This window comes from Pteropus alecto, unplaced genomic scaffold (genome assembly GCF_000325575.1).
Source record: "Pteropus alecto unplaced genomic scaffold, ASM32557v1 scaffold78, whole genome shotgun sequence".
Taxonomy (NCBI): Eukaryota; Metazoa; Chordata; class Mammalia; order Chiroptera; family Pteropodidae; genus Pteropus; species Pteropus alecto.
Genome location: NW_006443124.1, coordinates 16,410,024 through 16,418,948, shown reverse-complemented (window position 1 = coordinate 16,418,948; position 8,925 = coordinate 16,410,024). Strand labels below are relative to the sequence as shown.

At 39.8% G+C, this 8,925-nt stretch overlaps 1 pseudogene; it reads left to right on the top strand.

Annotated features, from left to right (window-relative positions):
- Positions 1 to 6,883: 6,883 nt before the first annotated feature.
- LOC112472020 lies at positions 6,884 to 7,004 on the top strand (annotated as a pseudogene).
- The last annotated feature ends 1,921 nt before the right edge of the window (positions 7,005 to 8,925 follow it).

Sequence of the window (8,925 nt, the reverse complement as noted above, 5' to 3'; positions counted from 1 at the left end):
ATCACTGGTTCCCACATGGAATTGCATTGGGACAGCATAAAAGACCTTTGCTTTTCCTTTTAAACCCTGCTCTTTAAATACTAAACATATTGAATGACACATTTGTAAACTTGTGTTAATTTGATCCAGTACAGGGTTCTGTATCTGATTTGGCCTGGGTCCCCCTGAAAGCAGGGCCTGTGGGGAGTTGATTTAGGAGGTGATGGCAAACCCATGTTACCAGGGTGATCGCCCACTCAGTCTCTGGGGATACTCGGATACTCTGGGACATGTTATGAAATGCCTCTCAGAACTATCCACCAGACTAGGAAAGAAGGAAATTATCCCAACTCCCGACACACTACTCCACACAGGTCTAAGGGGAGATTCCGTCCAATCATCCAATCACACCAGGCTAAGCCTGCCCAGGATGTGTTTGAGATGGTTCTGGGGAGTGGGATGGCTTGGTTAGAGGGTAAAGGCATATGCTGCGTGTTGTCATATCTTCATAAACAGTAGGTTGTACCATTTTGCATTTTCCCCAGTAACTTATGTGAATGCCTGCTGCCCCCAGTCTCGCCAACGAATATGTTTTAGCTGAGAAATGACATCTTAGTGCATTTCTTTTTTTTGCATTTTTGTTATTAGAATCAAAATTGAGCATCCAACCTTGTGCAGAAGGCTTTTCATTGTAATATTAATTGTATTACCAAATTACGAGAAACACAAAACCACAATGAGATACCACCTCACACTCATTAGGATGACTACTATTAAAAAAAAGTGTTGATGAGGATGTGGAGAAATTAGAACCCTTGTGCACTCTTGGTGGGAATGTAAAATGATGGAGCCACTATGAAAAACAGTATGACATATCCTAAAAATCTTTTTTACAATACGATTCTCATATGATCCAGCAATTCCACTTCTGGGTATATACCCAAAAGAATTGGAAGCGGGAGCTCAAACTGATATTTGCATATTCATGTTTGTAGCACCACCATCCACAATAGCCAGAAGGTGAAAGCAACCCCTGAGCCACTGACAGGTAGATGGATGAACGAAATGTGGTATAGCCATACAAGGAAATATTATTCATTCTTAAAAGCAAGGAACTACTGACACATGCTACAACATGACCTTGAGGATATTATGTTAAGGGAAATCAACCAGCCACAAAAAGACTAATACTGTATGATTCCACTTATATGAGATACTTAGTCAAATTCATAGAGTCGGAAAATAGAGTGGTGGTTATCAGGAGCTGGGGGAGGGTGAAATGGGAAGTTGTTATTTAACGGACACAGAATTTCAGTTTTGCAACATGAAAAGAGTTCTGGAGATGGATGTTGGTAATGGTTGCACAACAATGTGAATATATTTTGTGCCACTGAACTGTGCACATAAAGATGGTCATGATGGTAAATTTATTATGTATATTTCACCACAATTAAAAAAACAAACAAACAATCCAGACATTGAATAAATAATGGAATAGATTACACTACACTCACCCAGTAGATTACAATACAGCTATGAAAAAGAATGAGGAGTATCTCTATGTCCTGCTGAGGTGTGGCCTCTAAGATATGTCCCTAAATGAGGGGCTTTACAGGTTCACAATATGCTACAGGATCCAAAAAAGGGAGTAAATACAAATATATATGCTTATATTTTCAAATGGAAACAATGGACAGATAAATAAAAATTAATATAATATTTACCTAGAGAAAGAGAAAAGATCAGGGTAGGAGAGACAGGGGTGCAGCTAGACCTCTCTGTACATACTTGCTTTATAGTTTTGTCTTAGGAAATACGTAAAAGTGAGTGCACACAATCTTTTAAAAAATTAATCAATATAGAGTTAGTTGGATTGATTTCTCTGCAATCCTAATAAGCATAGCCTGAGAGGAGGATAGATGGTGACTTTTGAAGTTTCTTCCACTCGGATGGATATAACTTTTTTAAAAGAAAATAGCAAGTATTGGTGAGGCTGTGGAGAAATTGGAACTATAAAAAGAAAATAATAAATGGAGCCGAAGGTCAAAAAAATGGGGGAAGTTGAGCAGCTGGGAGGGTTCCTTAATGGGTGAGTGTTCATTTGATTGTGCTCTTCTGTTTCCTTTTCTTGTCTCTGTCATTTTGCTTGTCATAAGAAAGAGACTTCATAAGGAGAGAATCCAAACCTCTTGGGAGCAATGGAATACATTTTTTTAATTAATAAGCAGAAGTTTCTACAAGACAAAATGACTTCTTTAAATGAAACTTAGGCCATCTGAGCAGGTGCTTTAAAATTTCCTACTGTTTGTCCTGACTGAAACCTGACAAGATATTTCAGACAATTTAATAACTCTATGATCAGATATTTGGCAAAATGAGAAGTCTAATAAGATTTTTTTTTTTAATCTCCTTGGTAACTTCCAAGGTCTTCCTACTGATAATCAGAAATATAAAGCAAGCCCACAAGTACCTGAGACTAAACAAACCAAAGGAAAAAAAATGGGAGAAGAAAGCTTTTTAAAAACACAAACAGCTAAAAAGGTTCCCTTGCCTAAGCAGCCCTCTTTCCAGTCTCTTTAAATAATTGATTATCAAAAACTAAAAATAAAAAATAAAAAGATAATAATTGTTCATCAAGGACAAATGGGTTTTTGCCTTATTGTACCTGTCCCATGGCTAATTTTTTTTTTAATGAAATTATCAGGTCTCTGATTGTGTCTATCTATATATATGTATGTATGTATGCTTATTTCTGGAGGAAATTATTAGAAGTGGTTTATATAAAGACTTTGTTTAATTGGCTTAAAGAATTATGTTTTTATATAAACTAAGAACTAAAAACTAATTCAAATGCTTTTCATTATCACACAATCTGGAAAATTATTTGAAAATTAAAGCTGATTTAAGTGTGTTGGTTAAAACAGACATGACTTTAGAGTTACCAACTTTAATATAATATTGTTGCTTTATCTGAGTTTACAAAAGAATAAGTTCATATTATCTCTGTTACAGGGTTTGTCAGCAGCAAAATAGCTTGGGATAATAACTGACTAGATATCTCATAGAGTTTTGATGGGTAACCTAAAAATAATTGATAAGAACAAATAAATTGATGTTAATAAAATAAAAAGCATTTTGGTGAAACTTTTCAGCAATATTTGTTTTATGGTATATGTACTTAAACATGGTCACCCAGCTTCAGGTCACGATGATGGAGTAGGTGAATGCTATTCTTGTCTCCTCTCACAACTACATCAAAATCACAACAAAAATAATCTGTATATAGATATATATATCAGCTTTATTCATTGTAGCCCAAAACTGAAAATGACCCAGATTCAATGGATAAATTATAAGTAAACTGTGCTACATTTGTACCAATAAATTTTTGAATTAACTACTGATACATGCAATAACTTGGATGAACCTCCAGGGAATTACACTAAGTGAAAAAAAAAATCTGAAATGGCTACATACTGCATAATTCCAATTTTATATCATTCTTTAAATGGCAGTTATAACAATAGAGAAGAAATTACTGACTGACAGGGATTAGGAAAAGGGGGAGCTAAGAGAAACAGTTTTTAAACAAATTACAACTAAATTACAGAATAGCCATTGTTGGGAGTCGTCTGAAGTCTAGCTGAATAGAAGTCCTACAACTGAGGACACACAGAAGAGGCCACCTCAAGACTGGGAGGAGAGGAGGAGACGTGGAACAGGCTGGTCCCACACCTGTGTGTGGTGGTTGAGAATCAGGAGAAATATCTTGGCTGTGACAGTCCCCCTGGAAGAGCGAGGTGTCCTGGTTCCACCTGGAGTTCCCCAGCCCAGGGCTCCTGTGTCAGGAAGAGAAGTCCCAACAACTTCTGGCTATGAAAACCAGGAGATTGTGGCTGAACGAGACGGAGGGCTGAAGGAGTCACAGACATTCTTCTTAAAGGATCCGCTCATGGACTTACTCAGTGACAAACTCACTCGCTCTGAGCTCCAGCACTGGGGCAGCAGCTCAAAAGCCACCAGGGATGTGTGGGGAGATACTGAGTTGTCTGGCTCCAAGGCAAGGGCTGGAGGGGCAGCTTTCTCTCAGACAGAGGTGCTGGCAGAGAGCACTGTTCCTTTGTTGACCCTCCCTTGCTAGGCTTGCAGACCCAGGCAGGAGCTGTATCTGAGTCTCCATCAACCTGGCCAACACAGGTCATCCTTCCCAGGTGAGTCCCTGAGACACGACCCCTCCCGATGTGCAGGTCCACCAAAGCTGCTTCCAGTAGATTTTCCATACAAACGGACTGTCTTGGTTCATGCTGTGGCTTTTCCTAAAATCTCTCAAATGTGCACAAAACCCAAAGCAGCAGCATCTGGCCTCAGTGTGCTCCATACCTCTTGCTGAGCTGCCCAAAGCCCGTAAGCAGCAGCTAGCCTTGGTTCCGAGCTTGACCTCTCGAGACACTTCCAAGCCTAGGTGGGTGGCAGCCATCTGTGGATTGTTTGGTGGCTCATGCCAGGTGGCCCTGGGCAGGGCACAGGCTGCAGCTGAACCTGGCTTCTGGCAGGGCCCCTTGCAGGAGGCCCCAGCCTGCACACTTATGGCCAGCTTTGGTCTGAGCCTGAGCACCACCCAGGATCACACATGAGGACGAAACACCTAAAGGGCAGACAGGATAGGCACAAGAGCCCTGCTAAAGCAAATCCTGCTCTGTAGGGTCAGCCCTTGCACAACAGCTCTTCCACTAATCACAGCCAGTCATCACAACCAATCAGCCCGAGAGTCAATCCCTCCCATTGACAAGCAAACAACAACCAAGGCTCAACTACAACAGAAGGGCATGCACAACTCATACCAGAGACATACCTGGAGCACCCAGCTCAGGTGACCAGGGAAGACTGTGCCACTGGGACCCACAGCACACCTACTATATCAGGCCACTCTCTTAAGACCATGAGACATAGCAGCTCTACCTAATACATAGAAACAAACACAAGTAGGCAGCTAAAATGGGAAGACAAAGAACCATGTCCCAAATGAAAGAACTGAACAAAGCTCCAGAAAAAGAACTAAACAAAATGGATATAAGCAATCTACCAGATGCAGAGTTCAAAACACTGTGATAAGGAAGCTCAGTGAACTTAGGGGAAGAGTAGATGATCTCAGCGAGAATTTTAATAAAGAGATAGAAAACACAAAAGTGGAGATAGAAAACATAAAAAAAAAAAACCAAAAAACCCAGTCCAAAATGAAGACTACCCGAGGAGGAATTAACAGTAGATTAGATGGAACAAGGACTGAATCAGTGATTTAGAAGATAAGGTAACAGAAAACACCCAATTATAACAGCAACAAGAAAAAAGAAGAATCCAAAAAGATGAGGATACTTTAAGAGACCTCTGGGACAACATCAAGCATACCAACATTCACATCATAGGGATACCAGAAGGAGATGAGAGAGAGCAAAGAATTATTCAAGAAATAATGACCAAAAGCTTCCCTAACCTGGTGAAGGAAATAGGGAAGAGAGTTCCAAACAAGATGAACCCAAAGAGGCCCACACCAAGACACATTATCATTAAAATGCCAAAAACAAAGAGAGAATCTTAAAAGCAGCAAGAGAAAAGCAGTTAGTTACCAACTTAAGGGAGCTCCCATAAGACTGTCAGCTGATTTCTCAACAGAAACTTTGCAGGTCAGAAGGGACTGGCAGGAAATATTCAAAGTGATGAAAAAACAAGGGCCTACAACCAAGAGTATTCCACCCAGCAAGGCTATCATTTAGAATCAAAAGACAGATAAAAAGCTTCCCAGGTAAGAAAAAGCTAAAGGAATTCATCATCGCTAAACCAATATTACAGATTTTAGAGGGACTTCTTTAAGAAGAAGAAAAAAGAAAAAAAGTTTTTAAAATGGTATTTTATATCTAGCAACAATTACTTTAAATGTAAATAGATTAAATGCTCCAATCAAAAGATAGGGTGACTGAATGGATAAGAAAACAAGACCCTTAGATATGCTGCCTACAAGAGACTCACTTCAGATTCAAAGCCACGCACAGACCGAAAGTAAACAGATGATAGAATATGTTTCATGAAAGTGGAAACAAATAAACAAAAAGCTGGAGTAGTAATACTTAAACCAGAAAAAATAAACTTTAAAAAGGAGGCTGTTACAAAAGACAAAGAAGGATCCAGTTATCCCACTTCTGGATATTTATCCCATGAAACCCAAAACACTACTTTGAAGGAAAATGTGAATCCATATGTTCATTGCCACATTATTTACAGTAGCCAAGATATGGAGGCATCCTGGGTGTCCATCAATAGATGAATGGATAAAGAAGAGATGGTACATATATACAATGGAATATTACTCAGCCATAAAAAAAAGAATGAAATCTTGCCATTTGCAATAACACGGATGGACCTAGAGTATGGTATTGTGCTGAGTAGAGTAAGTCACACTGAGGAAGACGACTGGCATATATGAAATCTAGAGAACAGGATAAACAAACAAACAACAGAATCAAGTTCGTATATACAGAGAGCATTTTGATGGTTGTCAGATTAGGGGTGGGGGATGGGTGAAGGGGGAGGGGATTAAGTGGTACAAATTGGTAGTTATACAAGTCATGCGAATATAGAATATAGCATGGGGAATATAGTTGATAACATTGCAATAACTATGTATGGTGTCAGATAGGTACTAGATTTATGATCACTTCATAAGTTATATAAATGTCTAATCACTGTGTTGTACACCTGAAACTAATGTAATATTGTATGTCAACTATAATTGAAAAAAATAAAATATAAAAATTTAAAAAAGGACGTGGTTCCATAGTGTAGCGGTTAGCACGTCTGCCTTACATGCAGAAGGTCCTGGGTTCGCAGCCCAGTGAAGCCACCGCCCATGGTCTATGACCATGCCACCCTGAACAAGCTCGATCCCATCTGATCCTGGAAGCTAAGCAGGATCGGGCCTGGTTAGTATTTGCATGGGAGACCACCTAGGAAGACCAGGTGTGCTGTAGGCACAAAAAAAAAGGGGGGGGGTTGTAAGCTGACAAGGTCCTTGCAATCTGTGAGGTCAAACAAGGGTGCCTCGCCTAAAAAAAATTAAAATAAAATAAAATATTTTGGTGACTTGAAAACTTTGAGTTTTACTAAGTTAAAAGATGAAAATTACTGAATATCTAGAACATTTCCAAATCAGATAAAATACTGAAACATCAACTGCTAAATTAATTTAGTTTACTTACTTTTGGCTTATTAATACAGAAAAACTAAAGATATTTGGATTTTGTTAATAAAAATATCTTATGCTATGTCGAGGAAGTACATATTTATAAAAATTGTGAAATATATTTACCAAAGATCCTATGTTTCTACAGGTTATGAAATGTCCAATCTAGAGAATGCTAATTGCTTACTTTTAGTTGTCACTAAAATTAAGGTTTCTAAGAGTTAAGAATTCTAATTAATACAAAAGAAATTAACATATGTTTTAAATATAAGATGGTATAAGGTATAGAGATATGTTTTCATTAAGGGAAATGAAAATAATTTTGTTCCGGTTATTTCAGAATTTTACCTCTTATAATCAAGCTGGCTAAACTTGAGTTATTATGATGTTTTTTAAAGTTAAGTTTTAATATCAATGGTGTGTTTATATAAAGTTAAGACTTAATGTTATTTCTTAACTAAAAGAACAAAATTTTCCTGTACTATTTATATACTCTACTAAGGGATTATAAGAGAAAAGCAAAGATTTTATTTTATTTAAATGATTTCCTCTACTTTTTATCATCTGGTCTTTAATTGCTCGAATAAGTTGAGCCTTCTTAATATTAAAAAAGCTGACATTTTGGCTACAACTATGTAACCATCTGTATTTGTCTTTAAAATTTTTTATTGCCACCCTAAGCCACTGACTGGCCTTCCACTTTCTCCCAGTAGAGGTGTGGGACTGAAGTGTGGGACTGCGGGTGTAGCTCAAGGACATGGATCTCAATAGAGGATACCCAGCCCCACCCTGCTGAGCACAGGGCAGCCCCACCACCCTCTTCACTTACTTCAGTTCCGCCCTGGTTGATTAGAGATAGTGATATTAAATACATTCGCATTGGACAGGGATCAGTTGAAAACAGACTGAGTATTTGATAATACAAAGTACTGTTAAATTTTGCAAGTGCAATATATTAGGAGGGACCAGGGAGCAGCAGACATGTCATGGGTGGTGGCTCCCAAGGGGGCGGGGCAAAGGCTTCTGCTCTGTGGCTCCAAGGGCAGCCAGTGCCAGGTCCAGCTATAAGCCACTCCTGCTTCCAAGGTCCTACTTGAGGCTCCATATTTCCTGAATGGCACTGTTCCTAGTGACCCAGCAGTCTCTGTGGGCCTTTGGTCCCTGTCCAGTCCCCTCTGGTCACCACGGTCTTCTGTAGTCATCCTGTCCCACACATGTGCAGATGCACATGGAACACAACTAGCTCAAGCTTCTAAGTGATCTCGTCCTTGTGCTAGACATGTATAAGAATCGACAACAGGCAAGGCAGTGCCCTACTGGCCTCCCAAACTGCCTGGGCAATGGGGATCCTGGCAGGAGCAGTCTCAGGAGCACAGCCCCATGTCACAACTGATATGAGGCAGGAGCAAGGTTATGTAACCACCGGAAGCTGTTCAGAGCTCAGCTAGATGGGAGCAGGAAAGGTAGACAGATGGGGCAAGGCAGTGAGCACTTTGCTCCTGGCCAGATACAGCTATGATCTGACAGCTGAGTCCTCTACAAAAGGCAGGAAGGCACAACGCCCCCCACCCCACCCCCAGCCAATGCAAAGCCAATGCATTAGTCCCCCCGGACACGTGACCATCGCCTGCGCCCGCTAGGCAGTCACATCTGCACCTCTCCCCTTTTAACCTACACGCGTTCTCTCAAGCGCATCGTCCTGGGATTTGTAG